The following is a 24418-nucleotide window of genomic DNA, read 5'->3' on the forward strand; positions in this document are numbered from 1 at the left end:
CTAGTAGAAAGTTCAACAGTTTTGAACTCCTTATAGTACCGTTTTGTTTCGTATTATCAGGGATCTGATAATTGTGTGCTGCTTAATATGTCTGACCAAAAAGAGAAACAGAAGTCAGGTTTCAAGAGGTGTGACTGTGGGCAGAAAATGTGTATTACGGACAATCATGTGTCCTATGTATATTGTCTAGGACCTGTGCACTTACAGGAGGATTATTCTAGGTGCCACTCTTTTAGTGGCAGAGTATTACTTGAAAGAAGAAGAAACTGATTGATAGAGGACTGTTGAAACCTGAATTTCAGGAAGCCTTTGATAAGACTGACCAGACCTCCAAGTCTTTGAAAGGGTCTAAGTCTTCAAGGGTGTCCTCGGAACCCAGGCCCTCGGTTCTGAGCACCTCTGTTAAGGTGCGGTCTCCGGTTCCTAAGTCATCGGAGCCATGCACCGGACCGATGTTTCAGAGCCAACCCTCTGAGCTGGAGCTGGTATCAGAAGTCTCCAATACTTAGATCTATGGCTTCTTCTGTCCCTTTGACCCATTCTTCTAGGACCCTTTCAGACATCGATGTGGATCGTGTGGTGCAGAGGCTTTTAGAGAATCCGGCATTGGCCAAATTACTTTCGGTTTCGTCCCAACTGGGTTTGATTCCTACTACCATCCCTTTGCCTGTGACGACTACTCCTCAGAACTTACCTAGGCCTTCGGAGCTGGAGGCGGAAGATCTGATGGTTGTGGAACCTGCAGAGCCGAGTGCTGTCCCAGTGACTTCGGCTCCGTCGACCCTGCTCTCTTTGGTGCAGTTCGAAGAGTCTCGGAACCGATGCTCTCTCAGTTCTGGGGGGGGGGGTCGAACCGAAGCATCTGTTCCAACCCTTCCTCTCGGGGCCTCAGCACAGATGAGCTCGGGTTCGGAGCCCTTGGTCTCGGCACCGGGCAAGCCGCCTTCTTTCTTGGAACAGGCGGTGTCCTTGGATCGAGACTCCAGTGCCTTCGATGCCATGAGGAGGGTAATGTCTGCCAAAACTTTCACTTCCTCAGATCTTTCCTCTTCCTCCCCTAAAATACTGCATTCTGCCTCTACATCGCAGGTTCCTACTAATCGTCGAGACCCAGAGCCTCAGGTAACCCCTTTGGGTGAACCCTGCTCTACTGAAACGGCACCAGACGCTCCCACTGATGAGGTCCCAGAAAGAGAATTTGCAAGAGGAGGCATATGGATTCCGCTCAGGAATCTTTGACAGCAGTGAACGACTTAGAGGAATCAGAAGGGTCCCCACGTTCCCCCTCGGAGGATGTCTCCTTTGCAGACATCCTGGAAATACTGAAAGAGAGGGGTGACTGGCAGTCCATTGCCCCTACTGAAGATGAGTCAATGCTCCTGAAGGCCTTTGGGTCTCAACCTTCCACCTCCTGGGTTACTCCGCCCTTTGACGAACTGATGGATGTTCATCGTGTTACACTGCTGCAGTCATTACACTTGGGTTATCCTGCCATCAGGCGGTTCCCCAGTCGGCCTGAGTTCCAAAGTCTTGGTCCAGCGTTGGTTGCTGTCGCCTCCTCCCTGACATCAGTGCAACAGGGGTATATAAGATGCAGTCGATGCCATTTTCTTCAGTCTTTCTTGCCGCGCGGTGCCTGAAGCAAAAGCAGTTCGCAAGTGCTGGTCGACCGTCTTGAGATTTTCATTCCGAATCCAGAACCGAAGTCTTCTACAAAGCTAAGTACCCTGTTGGGGAAACTTTTTCTTGCCTCAGACCGATGTCAGTAAAAGTTAATAACTGTATTTCTTGTGGGAAGCAAATACCTCATAAGGATTTCCATTCCTATTGTATCCCATGCCTAGGCCCAGACCAAGACATCACTGGTTGTTGGTTTTGTGCTAAGTTTAACAAGCGCACTATTAAACGTCAGTTTGATTTTCCCCTACATTATTTTGGTAGAAAATTCAATTATACCATGTCGTCGGAACTTCCGATGACCAGAATACACAAAAAGCACAAAGACAAGGATAGGCATCCGAGGCCCAAAACTGATGACGAAGCCTGTTCTAGGCCAGTCGCCGGTTCTCTGGTTTTCAGTGAGGCGCCTTCGCAGCCCCTGATGACCGCTTCTGTAGAACCACAGGCTGCCTCTGACTCCCACGTGGACATGGCTGGGCCTTCGGACGCACAAGTTACTCAGCCTACCAAGACTAACCTTTCAGAGGGACCTGGAGTAGCTGAGCAACCTATAACTTCAGAGGGTGTCTTCAGACCTACTACTCAGTTAAGCATTAAACCCTCAGCTAAGTCTAAGCCTCCTTTAAAATCAAAGAAACAAATACAGCATTCTCCAGGACAGGCTTCCATGCCTAAGAAACAAATGCTCAAAATGGCCGAAGACCTAATCACGCTGATCAGGGGGTCTCATCCCCCTCCTGATAAAAGACCTAGACAGGATGCAGACTATGACTCATCCGACCAGGTGTCCATCTCTTCTGATTCATCCTCAGACCTAGGATACTCTTTACCCCCTTATGAGGATTCTGATGCTGAGGAATCAATTCCATCAGCCTCTCCGCCTGAGGACTACTCCTTTGGGGAAACCTACATACCATGAGGGAGCATTTCCACTGAGAAGGCCAGGATTATTCAGAATCCAAGAAAAGGCTCAGAGACTTCCTTTTATTACCTCAACACAGACCCCTTGCTATTCCACCAGTGTTAGATGTTGTGGATGATGTGTATACTGAATCCAGCTTAAATCCTGATTCCTTACCTCCAGCCCCTGTTAAACCTGACAGATACTACAGAGTCCCTGACTCATAAATTTCTGTATAAAAGCCCTGTAGCTGACCCTGAAACTATTTCCCAGGGACCCAAAGGAGTTAAGGCCTCATCAGCCAAGAATCCAGTTCCCTCTGACAGAGATTCCAGAGCATTAGACAGATGGGGAAAGAAAGTATATACGTCTGCAACTTTAGCAATGAGAGCATTAAATTGTCAGTTTCACATGCTAAAATATCAGCAATTTTTACTGTCTCAGCTAAAACAAAAAAATGCTTCCAGAATCAGATCCTCCTAATTTTAAAGAAATGCAGGATTTATTGCATGCAACTGAACAAGTGGGAAAGCATACTTTGCAATGTGGTTTTGATTCTCTAGAGACCTCCTGCAGAGCAGCAGGTTACAGGCTCTGTCATTAGAAGACATGCTTGGTTAAAAGAACATACGTTACCAGATCATGTTAAAGCAAAATTATTGGATGCACCTTTGCAGCAGGATGTGTTATTTGGAGTTAAGGCAGAAGAGGTATTAAAGAAAATGGAGGATAAGGCAAAATCTATGCAAACGGTGATGGATTTTCTTACAGGTTCAGTCTCCTAGATTTAGCAGAAACTGGCCAACTAAGAATTGGTCCTTTCCAATTACAGACAGACCTCAAAGGGGAAAATACAGACGTCCAAGAGGTAGAGGTCAAACACAAGGTCCTTACAGGCCTCGACAATGGGTTGCATCAGGCCAGAAAGAAGGGGAAGACAGGCCCCAATCATATAAAAAGCAGCTCCAATGACTTCCCATTACAGCTGCCAAATAAATCCCTCTTGGCAGCCCCCTTGGGAGGAAAACTGGCACTCTTCTAACACAATTGGCAAATGATCACCAAAGACAAATGGGTTCTCAACATTGTATTTCAAGGTTACAGGTTCCACTTTCACACTTTGCCAAGGTTAAAAGGAATGCCAAATCTGCCACCAAATCAATGGGCAGAGGCTCAAAAACAAATTACAGCACTCATGGATATGAGAGCTATTCAACAGGTACCAGCACAGGAGCAAGGACAAGGATTTTATTCGAGACTATTTCTGGTACCCAGAAAGGACAAAGCCTGGAGGCCCATTCTGGATCTTTCATCTCTAAACACTTACCTGGATGTTCCGAAATTCAAAATGTTGACACTACAGCAGCTTCTTCCCATGCTGGGCAAGAAAGCTTGGCTCGTGACTTTGTACCTCAAGGAGGCATACCTGCATGTCCCTATCAGACAAAACTGCAGAAGTTACCTCAGATTCATAGCTGGTTCAATGCACTACCAATTCTCTGCACTGCCGTTTGGCTTATCTACTGCACCCAGGGTCTTCACAAAATGCCTGCCACCAGTAATTGCATTTTGCAGACAGGAATTCAAATTTATCCGTACCTGGACGACTGCCAGATTCAAGCAGAGAGCAAGGACATTCTTCTAAAGCATCTGGTGTTTGTAAAAAAGTTATTAAGTTGCCTGGGGTACACAGTAAATGAAAAGAAATCAAAACTAGTGCCCTCACAAGAGATTATATTCCTCAGTGCCAGCTTGAACACAACGGCCCAGATGGCTTATCTCACACCAGACAAGCGAGGACAACTGACTCAATACTTTCAGTTGATGGCAACAAAGACCCAACTCCCTGCAAGAAAAATTCTGCAGGCCTTGGGTTACATGGCATCCTGCATACTACTAATTCCATATGCCAGACTGCATATGAGGAAACTACAATGGTACCTAAAGAATGTATGGTCTCAACACTGTCAAAGTTTGGAAACAGTTATACCACTAATCCCTTGCCTTCAACAGGAGTTTCAGTGGTGGGCTCAAGCTTGTCACCTCAACAAGGGACAGCCTTTTACACAACCCAGAGCCAGGCAAACACTGACAACAGATGCATCGGATTACGCCTGGGGAGCACACATGGCAGGCAAATGTATTCAGGGCACGTGGCCCAAAGAACAAAGGCATCTTTCCATCAATCAAAACGAGATGCTAGCTGTACAAAATGCCCTTATAGCTTTCAAGGACCTGCTGCATCCAGGACAACTATTGCTAAAGACAGACAGCACCACAGTTATGTGGTACATAAACAAGCAAGGGGGCACTCACTCCTACCCCTATGCAGACAAGCTATGACCTTGTGGAACACAGCTATAAACCTTCAAGTTCATCTGCAAGCACAATTCCTGCCAGGAGAGAAAAACAAACTGGCAGACGACTTAAGCAGAAACATCATGAATCCACAGGAATGGGAACTGAATCCACAAATATTCAGAATGATAACACAGAAATGGTGGAGCCCGGACAGATCTGTTTGCATCCCCAATAAACTGCCAACTGCAAAAATTCTGCACAAGGAGTTACCATCCACTAGCATGGAAAGTGGATGCCCTCTCATTCAGCTGGGAGAACCTACAAGTATATGCTTTCCCACCACTACCTCTCCTGCCAAAGGTACTCATAAAAGCCAGGCAAGAAGAGCCAAAGATGATCCTGATTGCACCAGACTGGCCCACGCCAGCACTGGTACCCAATCCTAAGGAGCTTAGCACAAGAACCACCCTGGATTTTGCCTCAAATCCCACATCTGCTGACTCAGCACAGCAATCAAATACTACACAGCCAGCTAAAAACCTTAAACCTAGCTGCATGGAAGATTTCTTAGTCAAGCAAGCAATGCCTCTCTCCAAGGCTGTTATGGATGTCATTCTGGAGGCCAGAAGGCCTAGTACCAGGAAAGCCTATTCGGATAAATGGAAGAGATTCTGTTCCTGGAACCAAGCTCACAGCCTTGACCCTCTTCTCCCAAACACTTCTCAGATACTACGATACTTAACTGAGATGCTGGACAAAGGCCTCTCCTTCTCATCCATCAAGATCCACCCGTCTGCCATCTCTGCTCATTACAACACGGATCCACCAATTTTCTCTAATCCTCTGTTAAAGCAGTACCTCAGAGGGGCTTAAAACATAAGACTGCCCCGTAGAGCACCTACTCCAACTTGGGACCTCAACTTTGTTTTGGAAAAACTAACTTTACCTCCTTTTGAGCCAGCTAACACAGCAGAATTAAAATATATCTCTTGGAAAACTGCTCTGCTCCTGGCAATAACATCAGCACGAAGAGTTTCAGAATTACAGGCACTAATGGCAGTGGAACCTTTCCTCATTTTCCACCAGACCTGTGGCTCTAAACCAAACTATTCACCTGCCAACTTTTTATCCTAAACCACAGAATAAAGGGGAGAGACTAACTGCACTCTTTGGACATTCACAGGCAGTTACACTTCTACTTGGACAAAACCAAAGCTTTCAGAAAATCTAAGCAATTGGTAGCATATGCTGTTAGGGGCACAGGGAAAAGCCGTTTCAAAACAGACCATCTCAAAATGGATAGGACATTGTATACGTTTCTGCTACACATACCATGGAAAACCTGTACCTAGCAGCATTAGATCTCACTCCACCAGGGCAACAGCCACTTCAACTGCCTACCTCTGGGGAGTACCTACCAAGGATATTTTGGAAGCAGCAACTTGGAGTTCTGTACATACCTTCACCAAGCATTATCATCTGACTCTATACTCTAAATCCAGAGCTGGCTTCGCCACTGCAGTGCTGCAGGGTCTTATAGCCACCCCTAATGCCTTATAGAACCAGTCACCCTACCTCAGCTTTGGGATTCTACCCAAGTGTAATGACTGCAGCAGTGTAACATGATGAACATAGTATAGTTTTGTACCTACCATAAATGTAGATGTTCGAGTGTATACACTGCTGCAGTCCAGGTTACCATCCCTCCTTCCCCTCTTACTGGCTGGTGCATACCTATGTCTTCTACCCTTATTACCTATGGGGAGTATTTGCTGGTAGCTGTAAGTTGTTTTTTGCTTTTCTTATATATGTTTTATTAGCAATTGAAATTGCCTACCTATTTAGAGGCACCTGACATCTGGGGCAAGAAAAACTGAAGAAAATGGCGTCGACTGCATGTTGTATACCCCTGTCACACTGACTTCAGGGAGGAGGCGACAGCAACCGACGCCGGACCAAGACTTTGGAACTCAGGCCGACTGTGGGACTGCCTGACGGCAGGATAACCCAAGTGTAATGACTGCAGCAGTGTATACACTCGAACATCTACATTTATGGTAGGTACAAAACTGTACTATCTGGTTGCTCGAAGGGCTTGGGAGTCCCGATTCCATTGAACCAGTCCCTCGGGAGGCCCAATGAGTTCATCACTTCCCCTCAAGACAAATTGTCCCTTACTAAAGAAGTCCCTGTTGATGCCATGGTGGTGGCGGCGGCCACCAAAAAAGAGATATCAGAGACCTCTTCTACTGTCCATCCTCCTAATAGAGATTCCAGGACTATGGACAGATATGGGAAATGCATTTTTAGTTCTGCAATGTTTGCCATGAGATCGCTTAACTACTTAACCCATTTTACCCGTTTTCAATGAGATCTCCTCCAGGAACTTGGAGATACTCTAAAGGGTAACACAGATGAAGCTGTTTCCGAGAAGGTGATGGCTCAGCTTTCTACCCTTAATTCCATTGTCAACTCATCCGTGCGGCTCATTTTCTATGCAGCCGATGGGTCGAGTCGAGCAGCAAGTTCAGCGATAGCTCTGCGGAGACAGTCCTGGATGCACTTATGCTCCTTTGTGGAAGCCTTCAAGTCTTCCTTTGTCAACACCAGGCATCAACTCATTCTTTCCAGGGATCATACGATCAATCTCTGTTCTCGGTTAGGAATAACCATAAATTTCAAAAAATCTGCCTCATTACCATCGCAGCATATCTCCTTTATTGGAGCAGATCTAGACACCACCACCACATTAGTCAGATTACCTCAAGAAAGAGTTCTCTCTCTACAAAATCAGGTGTCCCGCTTGCTAAAAGAAAAGAGAGTACCTGCCTTTCAGGTTTTAAAACTTTTAGGCACCATGGCAGCTACCCTCATAGCGGTTTCTCTGAAATGGATGCACATGCGGATACTCCAGTGGTTGCTTTTCACCCAGTGGTCTTATCAATAGCTCCCAAATGTCTTTCAAGATCCTACTGACAGACGCTTGCAAGAAGGACCTTCTCTGGTGGCTGAACAGTCACCAGTTGACGATAGGTCGACCGTTTGTACTTCCTCCTCCCATAGCCATGGTGACCACGGATGCTTCCCTGATAGGGTGGGGGGGCTTTTTCAGGGAAGAAGACTACCGGGTCAGAGATGGAATCTCATTTGCACATCAATGTCCGGGAGTTGAGAGCGGTGCTTTTAGCATTGCAGCACTTCCACGACTCTCCGCCTCGGGACACAGTTGCGATCCAATTGGACAACATGTCAGTGGTCTGGTACATCAACAAACAGGGGGGAACCAAGTCTTACCCCTTATGCCGAGAAGCCTTGAGAATTTGGCAGTGGGCTGTATCCACCGGGTGCTTTCTGATAAAGATGCACTTCCCGGAGAAATCCACCGTGATAGCGGACAAACTGAGCAGAGCAATTCTGTTGCCCCACGAGTGGTCCCTCAAAGAAGTGGTGGAAATGATTTTCCGCAGATGGGGCCAGCCTTGCTGCGACCTTTTTGCATCCCTGCCGAATGCCAAATGCAGAAACTACTTTGCCCTGAATCCTCCTCCGGGGTACAGCCCAAGGGATTCACTCTTACACGATTGGCCCTCGGGTCTCCTTTATGCCTTTCCTCCAACCCCGCTGATCCCCAGATTTTTGCAGAAAGCAAAAAGCTCGGGAAGGACTGTTATTCTGATAGCCCCCTTTTGGCCTCGGCAGATATGGTTCCCCTTCCTTTATCAATATCAACTGGAAGAACCTTGGTTTCTGGACCCAGTGCCAGACCTTCTGACTTAGTCGTCAGGAGTTCTTCACCCCTCTCTTCAGTCCCTCAAACTGACAGCTTGGCTGCTCCACTTCCCAACCTAGCCAGGTCATATAATTTGTCTTCCGCGGTGCAACATATTCTGGTCTCCTCTCATAAAGTCTCCACCAGAAAACTGTATAACAGCAAATGGAAATTTTTGTTTATTGGGCCTCTCAACATGATATTGATCCCTATATCACTCCTATTGATAGTGTTCTGGAGTTTCTGACTATGCTTTTTCATGAAGATGCAGCCACTGTAAGAGTTCAATTGGCTGCAATGTCCAATTTTCACTTGGGATTTGAAGGGTCTAATCTTATCTCTCACAGATTATGTAAAGCCTTTCTGAAAGGGACTCATCACCTTAGGCCACCTGTCAGACAACCGGTTTCCCCCTAGAATTTAAATTTAATACTATCTCAGCTTATGCTCCCCCCCCCCCTTTGAACCTGCATCTTCTTGTCCCTTGAAGTTCATTTCTTGGAAAACAATATTCTTGGTGGCTATTACCTCAGCTCGTAGAGTTTCAGAACTTACAAGCTCTTTCTATCAGGCCTCCGTATCTGTTGTTTCATCCTGACAGTGTGTGTCTCAGGACAAATCCCACCTTTCTTCCTAAGGTCTGTTCCAAGGTCACTTTGAACCAGTCTATTGAGCTGCCCACCTTTTTCAGACACCATTCAAATAAATTAGACTATATGTTACATAAACTTGATGTTCACAGACAGTTGAGGTTTTATTTGGACAGAACAAAGGAGTTTAGGAAATTGGAACAACGTTGTTTCTCATGCAGACAATAAAAAGTGGCTGCCTGTAGCTAAAGTTACATTGTCTAAGTGGTTATCTGATTGCATAAAATATATCTATTCATCAGCCAACCAACCAACCTTTAGAGCATAGTGTGAAAGCACATTCCACCAGGGCTGTGTCTACATCTCTGGCTCATGCCTTTGGACACTATTTGTGCAGCTGCTACTTGGTCCAAACCTCATACGTTTATCACTCATTACAAAGTGGACAGGGCTTCCTTTGGTTCCACTGTTCTCAGGAATATACTCCCGTGAGCCACCCACCATTAGGGTGCCTGGGATGCTACCCACGTGTAAGAACAAATGGCGAGATTGAACAACTTCACATAAAGAAGTTATGTTCTTACCATAGCGTTCCATGTGAGTTGTTCATCTCGCCTTTGTTCTTACACTCCTTCCACCTTCCCCCTCCAGGTTCTTGAAGAACAGGTATGACTGGTGGTCTGGTTGGTCTAACTAGTTTCCTTTACTCCAGCCAGAGTATTTCTTGGCAAATTGTATATATATATATATATATATATATATATATATATATATATATATATTTGGCATATTAATATGTTAGTGATATTTTTTCTTGCTGGTTTCAGCAAACTAGATCTGAGGTTAGCCAGAAAGCATCATGGGATAGGGACTGTGCCTCATGCTTCTTGGAGATCTTGAGCTTGGAAAGCGGCCAGCTCGGAACCGATGGATCGGCTCTGTACCCACGTGTAAGAACAAAGGCGAGATGAACAACTCACATGGAACGTTATGGTAAGAACATAACTTCTTTTTCATTGTTGTATCCTTTGCCCTAGGGGATTAAATCTTGACATTGATCTTAATATGGGGTAGGGTGAATCTAATGATAAGTCAGTAAAGAATAGGTTGAAATGTAGAAAGTTTTGTTCTAAAAGACATTATTTCTGTGTGTGGTACCATTGTAGTTTTTGTATGTGCATATTTATTTAGAACACATTATAGTGGCTATATATGTAGGGTTTAATAAAAAAATGAATTACATTAATTTTTTATAAATAATTGTATGTGCAGTTATATGAAATCCATTTAATAATGAATTTGTCATGTATTTTGGAGCAGGAGATTGTATTAGATATTCTTAGGGAACTTTTAGGATGTATTAATTTATATGGAGTATCTAATTATTCAATCATATTTAATGAGGCATACTTATACTTAATGAGTTAATTATTCAATTATATGATGTATAAAAAGAAGTGCTGCTTGTGTGTAAAAAATATTACTTGAAGGAGAAAGCCGAGGTACCCGGCTGCACCAGTAAAGCTTTTCCTGAGTATTCTTGGAGTGGTCTCTTATTGTGACTTGTGCTTACTTTGGTGTTTTTTTTTTTATTACTGGCCTCAAACAGATGCCCTACACTGACTGTCTCAAAAAACTCCAGCTTTACTCCGTAGCATATCGCCTACTCTGAGGTGATCTCTGCCTAACATATGTCACACCCAGAGCTGTTGGACATGCTACACCTAAAGAAATCCTAATCCCTCTGAGCTACATGCTCTAGGGACCTAAACCTTGTCACCACAATAAACAGGACATACTGGAGGGATAGATTCCTGTCCCAGAGACTACCCATACTCTGGAACAAGCTGCCAATCTATGTCAAGCAAAGTTCCTCATTAGCACTCATCAAGAAAAATCTTGGTGAGTGGATGGGAAATAGGAAATACACCCTGGGGGATCACTTCTGTGGCTCTGCTCGACAGGGGCACAGGAAAATAACTTTCTTGGGTGGCGTAAACCAGGGAACCTTGTTGGCTAGGTTTACTTAGGCCCTTGGGTCGATAGTCTAGTATCTACCTATGAAACTATAAGAGAGACACATTAGCCAGGTGTGAGAAGGATGGAAAGACCCTTTCTACTGTGGGCTTACATTTTTCCACTCCTCAACGACCTGACTCCAGGAATCAAAGGAGTGGAAAGATGCGGTTCAAAAAGTCCCAAGGGCCTTTTCAGGACACACCTGGCGAGTATTCTCCCTGGGGCAGTGGAGGGAACTCTTCGGGAAGACACCCCTCCTGTGGCAGAGGGGGTCCGTGTAACCAGGGTTCCAGAGATTCTTTTTTTGCCCTACAGCAGTGGCCCAATTGCCTACCTCTGGAGGCATTCAGGGGAAGATTTTCTATGCACCATCTAGCCTTGGCACACAGTAACATCAGATTCCTGGGTGCAGACAATAATTAGCAGAGATTAACTTATCCCCTTCAACCTTTATCCCAGATCACCAAGGCGAATACCAAATGTTCCACCCAGTCAGAGAGGTATAGCAGAACTAGAAATCCAAAAGCTGCTTCAAAAAAACGAGTCATCCAAACAGTCCCACCAGACCAAATAGGATCTGGATTTTACTCAAGATTCATTTTAGTACCAAAAAAGATGGGGGACTTGAGGCCAATCTTAGACCTCAATGTACTGAACAAGTTGGTTCAACAGACAAAATTCTGGATGGTCACGGTTCAGTTTGTCTTTCCTTTACTGGAGAAAGGCAATTGCATGTGCTCTATAGATCTTCAGGATGTCATAAAAATGGACAAGCAATCCAGAAGATAACTCCACTTCCAGCTGGGAGTCCATCGTTACCAATTTCGAGCACTGCCCTTTGGTCTCACCACAGCCCCCAGGGTGTTCAAATGCATAGCAGTGGTAGCAGCTCACTTAAGACTACAAGAATTCCAGGCATGTTCATATTTAGACTACTGGCTCCTCACCACCCCCTCCAGACATCTACTGCTTTTCACCTTGGACTCCATTCTGATGCTTGCAGAGTTCCTAGGCATCTCAGTAAACAGAGAAAAGTCCAAACTATCCCCTACACAAGACTTAGAATTCATCGGAGCAACATTAAACACAAGATCTGGCATGGCCGCTCCCCCTCTTCACAGAATGATAAGGCTGAGGTAGCAGCTCCAAGTGATACTCTGAAGACAAAGTTCCACCTCGTCTGGTTTTATGACTTCTTCGGTCTATGGCAGCAACAATCACCCTATTTCCTCTAGCAAGATACCATGAGGCTGATTCAGTGGCTCCTTGCATCTCAGTGATCTCTGCTAACACATCCAGTGTCGCACCTAATCAGCATAACAAACTGTTGCAAGCAGGATTTACTTTGGTAGCTGAAACAAGAAAAATTGTGGAGCCGCCCTTCTTACCCTCTCAGCCCAAGGCCGTAGTGACCATGGATGCTTCCCTGATGGGATGGAGGGGTATTTTCAGGGAAAGACAGTTCAAGGCACTTGGTCCCCTCTAGAGGCCAGTTTGCATATCAAAGTCCAAGAGCTGAAGGCAGGTTTCCTAGCATTGCAAGCTTTTCAATCCACTCTCCCTTTGGGGACAATTGCTATTCAGTCAGACAACATGTCAGTAGTCTGGTACATCAACAAACAGGGGGGAACCAGATCCTACCCTTTGTCAGGAAGCCCTGAGAGTTTGGCAATGGGCAATCGCCTCCAGTTGCTTTCTGATAGCAATGGACATCTCGGGGAACTCCAGCTTTATTGCGGACAAACTGAGCAGATGTATTCTCCTGCCTTATGAATGGTCTGTAAATCCCATTGTGACGGCGAATATTTTTTGTCAATGGGGTCAGCTTTGCTGCAATCTGTTTGCCTCTCCCACAAACCCCAAATGCAGCAGCTACTATGCCCTAATCCCCCTCAGGGGGAGTCCTCGAGAGATGCTCTCCTACACTGTTGGCCCTAGGAACTACTTTTATGCCTTCCCACCAATTCCCATAGTTAGTCAGTTTTTGAAGAAAGCCCAGTGGTTGAGAAGCAAAGTGATCCTCATTGCACCTTTATTGGCCCTGTCAAGTTTGGTTTCCCTTTCTCTGGCCTCACCTGGTTCACCGCCTGTGGACTGTGGATCCAACTCCAGATCTGTTGTCTCACCCACAGGGACTAGTTCATCCCAATCTAAAAAGCCTCAAGCTGATGGCTTGGTTCCTCCACTTCCAGTAATTGCCAGGCAGAATAACTTATCTTCCCCAGTACAAAATCTTCTAGCTTCTCATAAACCATTCTCCAAGAAACTTTACCTTAGTAAATGGATTAGATTTGTGTTTTGGTCTCAGGAAAAACAAATTGAGCTCTTTTCACCTTCAGTTGTCAAGGTATTAGAATATTTATCAACCTTGTCCCAATCGGCAGCCTCTGCCTCTAGTATTAGAGTTTATTTAGCTGCTATTTCAAATTTTCATAATGGTTTTGATGACCTTTCTTTGTCTCATCGTTTTTGCAAAACCTTTCTAAAGGGCATTTTGCATTTGAAACTGTCTTTTGAAGAACTCATTGAGCCTTGGAATTTAACGTTAGTCTTGCAATGTTTGGTCCATCAGCCCTTTGAACCAGCAGCCATGTGTGATATTAAATATTTATCTTGGAAAACTTTATTCCAAAAGAATATCAGAATTGCAGGCTTTGTGTGCGAAACATCCATATATAATTTCTCGCAAGGAAAGAATGTCACTTAGAACTAATCCCTCCTTCATGCCTAAAGTAGTATCAGACTCTAATATCAATCAGTTTACAGACCTACTGGTTGTCTTCTCAAACTTTTCAAACAAGGGTGAATATTGCTTGCATTTGTTGGATGTACACAGACAATTACGTTTTTATCTGGATAGAACTAAATCATTTAGAAAATCAGACCAACTGTTTCTATCCTTTTCAGGTACTAGACTGGGCAAACCAGTTTTAAAAGTTACTCATCAAAATGGTTGAGATTGCATCACTTTTGTTTATACTCAAAAATAGCTGGACTTGCCAACAAAGATTAAGGCACATTCTACTACAATTATTTCCACTTCAGCAGCCTTTCATTCCAGAGCTTCTACGGATGACATATGTGCAGCCGCAACTTGGGCTACCCTCCATACCTTTATCACTCATTACAAATTGGATATGGTATCCAGGGAAAGAGCATTTTTTGGCTCTATGGTGCTCAGGAACATCAATCACTAGGGCCTGTCAAGGTTTAAAGTAGCTAGGGACTCTGTCCCAATAGTTCAAGAATGAATGAAGATTGACAACATCAGATAAAGAAGTTATGTTCGTACCATAACGTTCCATCTGTGTTGTCGATCTTCATTCATTCGTGACATTCCACCCCTCCTACCCCCCTCCAAAGACTCCTGGAAGTTCAGAAATAGTCCTGGGATCTTAATAGGGTAGTTGCTCAGACAAAGCTGTCATTTTTTCTCCATATTCTATGGGCAAGACTCAATCTGAAGGGGAGGGAGGCATTATGGGTAGCCTTAGCTTGAGAGTTTCTGGCTAGCACAAGCTTGATAAAATGGCCGAGCCAGTTCCGAGGACAGAACCGTGACCCAACAGTTCAAGAATGAATGAAGATTGACAACGCAGATGGAAAGTTATGGTAAGAACATAACTTTTTTTCAAACACTCAAGTGATATTAAGATACGTTTATAAAGACTTCCTTTACTTAATTCTGCTTTCTATATTTAGATTCTCTTCCTCTTGCCTATCGTGTTCCTTTTTTACATGTCTTATGCTAAATTTCATAATTTTCTGTTATTTCTTGTACATGCGTACCTCTTGATATTATTGTTGGTATGTTTTCCTTAGTACTACATTTTATGTAGTATTTCCTCATACCATTGTTGGTAGTTGTTCTTCCTTCTTTTTCCCCTTTTATTTCTTCCTATCTTTCTTTAAAAATGTAAAAAAGTAGTAGTAGAAATAGTTAAATATTCTCTCCTTCTTGACTTTCTTTGGCATGACAGTATGGTGGATAAAGCTCCATCAGGCTTTAAAAAATGTACAATGTGTAGGCATAAGCTCCCCTTATCAGATGCCTATGGTTTGTATATACTGTTTAGGACCGCTTCACTTGCAAGAAGATTGTTCTGTTTACCAGAACCACTTGATTCTTAAAGGCCTTTTGCCTTCATCTTTTGGAGAGGCTATATCTGGTGAGAAATCTCCAAAAACTAAGACAAAATTCTCATCTCCAAAGCCTTCTTTCTCTCTTGATTTGGAATCATCAAAGAAGAGGTCTCGCAAAGACCTGACTTCACCCTCTGGTCCGAAGAAGCTGAAAATTTCTGTCTGACTCCATCAGATCCCTCCTTCACAGATCTGACACAATCCAAGTCAGAACCAACTGTTGGTGGTTCTTCAGCCTCTTTTTATTTTACCAAGGACTTGGTATTCACTGTCCGTGGATCCGGTACCCTCTAGGGTACCTTCCCCTTTTCTGGACAGACCTAGGTCCCCTTCAGTGTTTTCCACTCGTTCTTCCAGAACTCTCACAGAGGAAGATGTAGAAAGAGTGGTGAAGATTCTGTCTGCACAGGAGCAGATGGGTGTTCCTTTGGCTGCTACCCCTCTGGGTCAGGAGGTCCATTTTTGTGTTATACCCCACTACAACTTCCTCCTCTTGACTTCATCAGTTGTTTCAGAGTCCCAGGATCCTAGCCATCCGGATCCTTCTGGCTTGTTTTACCCTTGGATCCGAAGTTTTTTCTGAGTACTCTGATCCCATCAGATCCAGAGGTCTCTTGAAGCCAAAGCCTACCTGTCGGATCTAAGGTGGTGTAGTCAACTCTGAAGCTTTCGGAGCAGATGTTCTTCATGTTTCACTGTTGCAGTCATTACATTTGGGTTATCTGCTTGCAGGTAGCTCTCAGTTGGCCTGATTAACAAAGTCTTGGGTCCTGCTTCAGTTGCTTTCTCTTTTCCGTGACGTCAGGTCATCAGGGGTATAAAACATGCAGCCGACGTCATTACCTCAGTCTTTCTTGCTGTGTGGTGCCTGAAGCAGAAGCAGTTCGCAGGTGCCGGTTGGCCGACTCCTGAAATTTTCGTTTTCGAATTTCAGAAACGAAGTCTTCAACTAAAGCTAAGGACCCCATTGAGGAAACTTTTTCTTGCTCTAAACCGATGTCAGTAAAAGTAAATAATTTCATTTCTTGTGGAAAGCAAATACCTCATAAAGATTTTCATTCGTACTGTATTCCTTGCCTAGGCCCTGACCACGACGTACCTCACTGTTGGTTTTGTGCCTTATTTAAACCACGAACTATCCATCGTCGGTATGTTTCCGCTTCTAAATTTTTTGGTGCTTGGTTCAGTTATCCTGATATGTCTTCGGTAAGCTGTCCAACTACAGACATTCCGAAGAAACGCAAAGATAAAGACAGAGACAGGCCGCCCAGTTCGCTAGTACTCAGTGAGGTGCTTTCACAGCCTCTGATACCCGCTACTTCAGATTTGCAGGCCTCTACTGAGACCCATTTGGAGTCCAGTATGCCGCAAGATGCTTCAACTGTGGAACCTATGGATGCCTCTACCTTGGATGGGTCCAGAGCTGCTGTGCAGGCACCGGCTTCTGAGGGCGTATTCAGGCCTACTGACGTGCATATTAAATCAGCGCCATCTTCTTCTTCAAGGCCTAAAACTCAAACCATGCCTAGAAAACTGATGCCCAGACCGCATGGTCAGGCCTCTATGCCTGAAGAACAAATGATAAGAATGACTGAAGACCTTATTACTTTAATCAGGGGAAGCCAATCTTACCCCCCTAAGAGACCTAGGACTGAGTTTGCTTATGATACTTCTGACCAGGATTCTGAAATTTCTGTTTCCCCTGATGACCAGGATTTACCCTTATCTACCTATGAGTATTCTGATGCTAAGGACTCTGTTCCCTCTGCTTCCCCCCAGAGGATTTCTCTTTTGGTGAAACCTTGCATACTCTCAGGGAGCCTTTTCATTGGGAAAGTCAGGATTTCTCTGTTTCTAAAAAGAGGCTTAAGAATTTCTTACTCCTGCCCCAGCACAGGCCTTTAGCTATACTTCCTCTACTGGACATTGTTGATGATGCCTTTTCAGAATCTAGCATGGCCCCCTGATTCTTTACCTCCTGCTTCCAGAAAACCTGATAGTTATTACAGGGTTCCTGACTCACAAGTTCCTTTTCAAAAATCCTACTGCGGTTCCTGAAACCATTTCACAGGGACCCAAGGGCATTAAAGCTACTACTGCCAAAAATCCTACCCCCTCTGATAGAGACTCCAGGGCGCTGGATAGATGGGGTAAGAGGGTATACGCTTCTGCAACTTTGGCCATTAGGGCCTTGAATTGTCAGTTTCATATGTTAAAGTATCAACTGCATATTACTGGATTGCTTAAACAGAAAATGATGTTGACTCCTGATTGTGCTGAAAATAAGCATTTACAGGATTTTATGCATTCTGCTGAACAAGTTGGTAAACATACATTGCAATGTGGTTTTGATTCACTAGAGGCATCTTGCAGGGCTGTGGTAACTGTGTCTGTACTTAGAAGGCATGCTTGGCTTAAGGAGCAATCCTTGCCAGATCATGTTAAAGTGAAATTACTGGATGCTCCTTTAAGTCAGGGCCTCCTGTTTGGCAACAAGGCAGAAGAAGTCCTTAAAAAGATGGGGGGAAAAGCTAAATCTATGCAAACTGTTAGTCTTTTTACAAGTACAACCTCCAAGATTTAGTAGGCATGGGCCTTCTAAGAATTGGTCCTTTCCTGCCTCTTCCAGACCTTCTCAGTCCAAACCTAGATCCAGCAGAGCACCCAGACTTCAGTCCCAGGGGACGCACAGGACTAAGCAGTGTGGGGCCTCCACTTCCAAATTTGGGAGTAATAAAACTCCCCCCTATGGTAAACTGTCTCAGTGACTTATTTTTAAAACTTCCAAGCACTTCTCAACTGACTGCCCCTTTAGGGGGAAGGATTGCACTTCATGCAAAGAACTGGGGACTCATTACCCAGGACAAATGGGTTTTTAATATAGCGTCCCAAGGATACAGATTTCACTTCCACATGTCACCAAGTCCAAGCGGTTGGCCGGATCTACCACCAAAGCAGTGGGAAGAGGCCCAATAGCAAGTACTCTTTCTCTTAAGCATAGGGGCTATTCAGTTGGTACCAGAAGAGAAAAAGGGACAAGGTTTCTACTCAAGATTTTTCCTGGTACCCAGGAAAGACAATTCATGACATCCTATCCTGGACCTGCCTACTCTAAACACCTCTTTGGTGATTACAAAATTCAAGATGCTGACTCTTCACCAGTTGCTTCCTATGCTAAGCAAAGATGCCTGGTTGGCAACACTAAATTTAAATGAAGCACACCTACACATCCCAATCAGGGAATCTTGCGGAAGATACCTAAGCTTCAAAGCAGGCTACACGCGCCATCAGTTCTCTGCACTGCCCTTTGGCTTATCTACTGTGCCCAGGGTATTCACAAAGTGCCTAGCTCCAGTCATTGCATTTTGCAGGCAAAGAAATATTTAAATATACCAGTACCTGGACGATTGTCTAATTCAGGCAGAAAACCAGGACATACTTTTGAATCATCCGGCTTTTGTACAGAGGGTGCTAACTTGTTTGTGGTACACCATAAACAAAAATAAATCACACCTGGTACCCTGTCAACAAATTATATTCCTGAGAGCAAGCTTGAATACAACTTCCCAGATTACTTTCCTTACGCCAGAGAAACAAATTCACTTGACAACCTACTTCAAACAAGTGGTTAAAAAAACTCTGCTGTCAGCAAGGCAAATACTACAAGCCTTTGGGGTTCATGGCCTCCTGCATTCTTCTAACTCCATATGCAAGACTGCATATGAGGAAACTACAATGGTATCTAAAAAGCCTATGGTGTCAACATTCTCAGGGTCTAGAAGCAATGATTCCTATCATTCCTTGTCTACGCCCAGAGTTCCTTTGGTGGCAGAGGCCTGCCACCAAAACAAGGGACTACCATTCACACTACCCCCTTCTACCCAAACCCTAACAACAGACGCAGCAGACTATGCATGGGGGGGGGCGCACCTGGCAGGGAAGTGTATTCAGGGCAAATGGAACCCAATTCAAATGCACCTTCACATCAATCATAAAGAAATGTTAGCTGTACAGAATGCTCCGACAGCCTTCAAGGACCACATTCTTCCAGGACAATTAATGGTAAAGACAGACAACACCACTGTTATGTGGTACATAAACAAGCAGGGGGGTACACATTCTTATCCCCTCTGCAGACTAGCCATGGCATTGTGGAACACAGCCTTGAGCTACCAAGTACATCTACAAGCTCAATTCCTGCCAGGAAAACTAAATACACTGGCAGATGGACTAAGCAGAACCCTCATGGACCCACATGAGTGGAAACTGGAACCAAGGATTTTCAATATGTTGACAAGCAAATGGGGGATCCCAGATATAGACCTGTTTGCCTCCCCCCAGAACTATCAATTGGAAAAATTTTGTACAAGGACTCCCCACAGACAAGCTTGGAAAGTGGATGCTCTGTCCTTCAGCTTGCAAAACCTATCAGTTTAAGCCTTTCCTCCTCTGCCTCTGCTCTCCAAAGTACTACTAAAGATCAAACAAGACAAACCGAGAATGATTTTGATTGCACCAGCCTGGCCACGCCAACACTGGTACCCCATCCTGCGCAGTGTGTCACTGTTGGCCCCATGGCACCTGCCTGAGACTCCTACTCTGCTGTCTCAGCAGGAGAACCAGATTCTGCACCCACAGCTTCAAACACTGAACCTAGCAGCCTGGCTAATTACCTAAGCTCTCCTTTACCATCCCTCAGTAAACCAGTGATGGAGGTCATTTTAGAGGCAAGGAGTTCTAGTACTAGAAAATCTTATGCTGAAAAATGGAAAAGATTCTGTGCCTGGAACCAGTCTCGGGGGATGAGCACAACAGTGCCCAATTTACCTCAGATTTTACAATACTTAACTGAGATGCTTCACAAGGGCCTGTCTTTTTCCTCTATAAAAATTCACACCTCAGCCATTTCAGCTCATTATAGAACAGAACCTCCCCCACTTCTCTCTTCCACTGTTCAAGCAGTTCCTCAGAGGGGCCAAAATCTAAGACCACCCAGGAGAGCTCCAACTCCAGCCTGGGACCTTAAACTTGTATTGGAGAAACTCACCCTTTCTCCTTTTGAGCCAGCTGCTACTGCAGATTTAAAATTCCTTTCTTGGAAAACAGCTTCCCTTTTAGCCATCACTTCAGCAAGAAGGGTATCTGAATTACAGGCCCTTATGGCAGTGGAGCCTTTCATCATCTTTCATGTAGACAGGGTGTCCCTCAGGACCAATCCCTCTTTCATGCCAAAGGTGGTATCCAGTGTGGCCTTTAATCAGTCCATTCATTTGCCTACCTTCTTTCCTAATCAAAAAGGGAAATGGATACTGCACTCCTTAGATGTGAACAGACAACTTAGATTCTACTTGGACAGGTCTAAACGTCACAGGAAATCTGAACAACTGTTGGTGGCATTTGCTGCAGGGACAGAGGGGAAGCTGCTACCTGGAGTTCTGTACATACTTTCACCATGCATTACCATTTGCCAATTTTCTCTAAATCCAGAGATAGCTCTGCCACTGCAGTTTTGCAGGGCCTTATAGCTGGTCCTAATGCTATGTAAATTCCTCCTCCCATCCTTAGCTTTGGGAATCTACCCAAATGTAATGACTGCAACAGTGAAACACGAACAACATAGTACAGTTGTGTACACTTTCAATAAATGTAGATATTCGAGTGTATTCACTGTTGCAGTCCTGGTTACCCTCCCTCCAGCCCCCTGACTTCGTTTGACTATACCTCTTCTCTCCTTTTCAATGCTTAAAAGCTTTTTGGTGTATATGCTTTATTGTTTGAGGTATAACCTTGTATATTTATAGATTTAATTGCTTCCCATTAGAGGGGCTCCTGACATCTGGAGCAAGAAAAACTGATGTAATGACGTTGGCTGCATGTTTTATACCCCTGACGACCTGACATCACAGAAGAAAAGACAGCAACCAATGCAGGACCCAAGACTTCGTTAATCAGGCCGACTGAGGGCTACCTGCAAGCAGATAATCCAAATGTAATGACTGCAACAGTGAATACACTCGAACATCTACATTTATGGTAAGTGTACACAACTGTACTTCTCTGCACCTCGGAGATTTGGCACTGGATAGCTTGGATCCGACTTCCACCTCGGAGGGGGGTTTGCCCTTGGAGCGGGGGAAGGCTGCGGTCCAAAAGCTGAACTTTTCAGATCCAAGGTCTTCCCTTTCTACAGGATGATCTGCCTTTGAGGCTGTGAAGAGAGTTTTGTCTGCCTTAACAGAATGGAAGAATCCATCCCTCTTGGATCCCAAGTCTGCAACCTTGATGTCTCTGCAGTCAGAGCCTTAGCAAGTCTTTCCACAGGGACAGCCAGTACCAAGATCCCAAGCTTCCACACAGGGAATTTTGATTTCTTCTTCTGATGCCTCTTCAGAGCATCCCACAAGGTCCACAAGAAGAAGAAGACATGCAAGAGGAAGCACCTAGACTCACCAAAGGAGCCTATCACAGAAAATATGGATTTTGATGAAGGCGAAGGGTCCCCACACTTGCCTCATGAAAATGTCTCATACAGAGACATCCCAGAACTCCTTAAGTAAAGAGGTGGCTCAATGCCCACAACCCTTCTTTTGAGGAGTCTGTATTCCTGGAGCTTTTTGGTACTGGACTGTCTACCTCCTGGGTGACTCCACCCTCCAATGAGCTCATTGAGTTGATCTCTCAGTGGGTGTGGAAGGACCCTGACTCCATTGAGCCTATACTTTGGAGACTAGATAAGATTAGGGCACCATCTGTAGACCGTTTTGGGGAAAAGGGGTGTCCATTGATGCCATGATCATAGCAGCAGCCACCAAAAAGGAACTTGACAAGGAGAGTTCCATTGTCCACACCCCCCCCCCTCCAGCAGGGAGTCTCTGGCAATAGACAGATTTGGGAAGCATGTCTCTGCTTCAGAGACCTTCACTTTAAGGTCACTGAATTATTTAGTAAATTTCACAAAGATTTAGAGGGATTTGACTAAGGAGCTGTTAAATACCCTGTCAGGATCTATTATTGAAGTTGTTCAGTCATCTGTGACTTCTCAGTTGGCTACCCTGCAATCCATTTCTAATTCTTCCATGAGGCTGATTTTGCATATAGCAGAAGGCACCTCAAGGGCAGCGGGTTCAAACATTTCCATCAGTAGGCATGCCTGGATACACTTATGTGATTTTGTGGAGCCCTTCAGGTCCTTTGTTCATCAGTGCTCCCTTTGATGGCATGTCTTTGTTTGGCCCCAAGGTGAAGGACACACTACGCAGGTGAGAAAAGGATGGAAAGACCCTGTCAGCCATGGGTGTACATTTTTCGACCCCTCAAAGATCCTTTTCTAGGAATCAGCAAGGTGGTCATAAGATGCGGTTCAAGAAGTCTCAGGGTCTGTTCCAGGGCTCATTCCATTCCAGGACACATGGAAGAAGTTCCACCAGAAGCAGAAGAGGGAACTCTAATGGACGAAACTACCCCTGTGGCACAGGTGGCCTGCAAAACCAGGGGTCCAGAGATTTCTTCTCTGACAGCTCCTACCAGCATTCCTGAAAGTAGGCCCGATTATCCACCTCTATAGGCAATCGGGGGTTGACTATCCCTGCATCAGAGAGCCTGACACTAGAGACAATCGGGGGTTGACTATCCCTCCATCAGAGCCTGACTAGATATAACAAAAGATACTTGGGTGCAGAGGATTATTTCCAGGGGTTAAATAATTCCTTTTTCCCTTCCTTATCCAAACTAGAGAAAAATCACCTATGATGTCCTTCAAGGATGCATCTGCAGTCATAACATATGGGTTGTCCTGCCTCAGGCAACCCTTCTGTCAGCCGGATTCCAAAGTCTGGGTCTGGCCTCGACTGATGTCGCACTTTCCCCGACGTCAGAGCGTCTGGGGTATAAAAGCATCAGCCAACGCCATTTTCCTCAGTCTTTCTTGCCGCGCGGTGCCCGAAGCAGAAGCTGTTCGCAAGTGCCGGTCGGTCAGATCCAGTGATTTCAGCTACCAAAGGCTTCAAAAAAAGCTAAGTACCCCGTTGGGGACTCTTTCTTGCCTCAGCCGATGTCAGACAAAGAAAATCTGTGCAGACAGTTAAAGATTTCCTGCAAGTTCAACCACCAAGATTCAGCAGAAACTGGCCTACTAAGAATTGGTCCTTTCCAAACTCGGACAGAGCCCAGAGAGGCAGGAACAGGCGCCCTAGAGGCAGAGGTCAATCGAAGGGCTCCTACAGAGGCCGTCAGTGGCAGCCTGCCAACCAGAGGAGTAGTGCAACAGCAACAACAACAACTACTACACCAGGACAGGGTCATTGACTTAACTTTGATTCCGCCTACCAGGAATCAACTAGAAGCACCCTTGGGCAGAAAGCTGGCTTTATTCTCAAAAAACTGGCATTATATCACAAAGGATACATGGACACTGCAAATAATAGACAAAGGATACAGGTTCCACTTTCACACTTTGCCAAAAAGAGGCAGAATGCCAAACCTTCCACCAAATCAGAGGGCAGAGGCTTTAAAACAAATCAGCAAATTACTTCAGATGAACGCTATAGAAAAGGTACCATTTTCAGAACAAGGCCAAGGATTTTACTCCAGACTATTCCTTGTACCAAGAAAGGAAAATCAATGGAGGCCTATTCTCGACCTGTCCGCACTGAACGCTTATCTCATTGTGCCAAAATTCAAAATGCTGACCCTACAGCAACTTCTTCCCATGTTGGGCAAGGAGTCTTGGCTGGTGACTCTAGATCTCAAGGAGGCATACCTGCATGTCCCTATTCGACCAAACTGCAGAAGACACCTCAGATTTCTTGCAGGATCAGAGCATTATCAATTCTCAGCATTGCCCTTTGGCTTATCTACTGCGCCCAGAGTATTCACGAAATGCCTGGCATCAGTAATTGCACATTGCAGACTACAGGGAATTCAAATTTACCCATACCTGGACGACTGCCTACTACAAGCGGACAACAAGGAAATTTTGATAAAGGATTTGGCTTATGCCATACACCTACTACAGAC

The sequence above is a fragment of the Protopterus annectens genome, chromosome 4.part0 (genome assembly GCF_019279795.1).
Source record: "Protopterus annectens isolate FY-2018-M chromosome 4.part0, PAN1.0, whole genome shotgun sequence".
NCBI classification, from domain to species: domain Eukaryota; kingdom Metazoa; phylum Chordata; order Ceratodontiformes; family Protopteridae; genus Protopterus; species Protopterus annectens.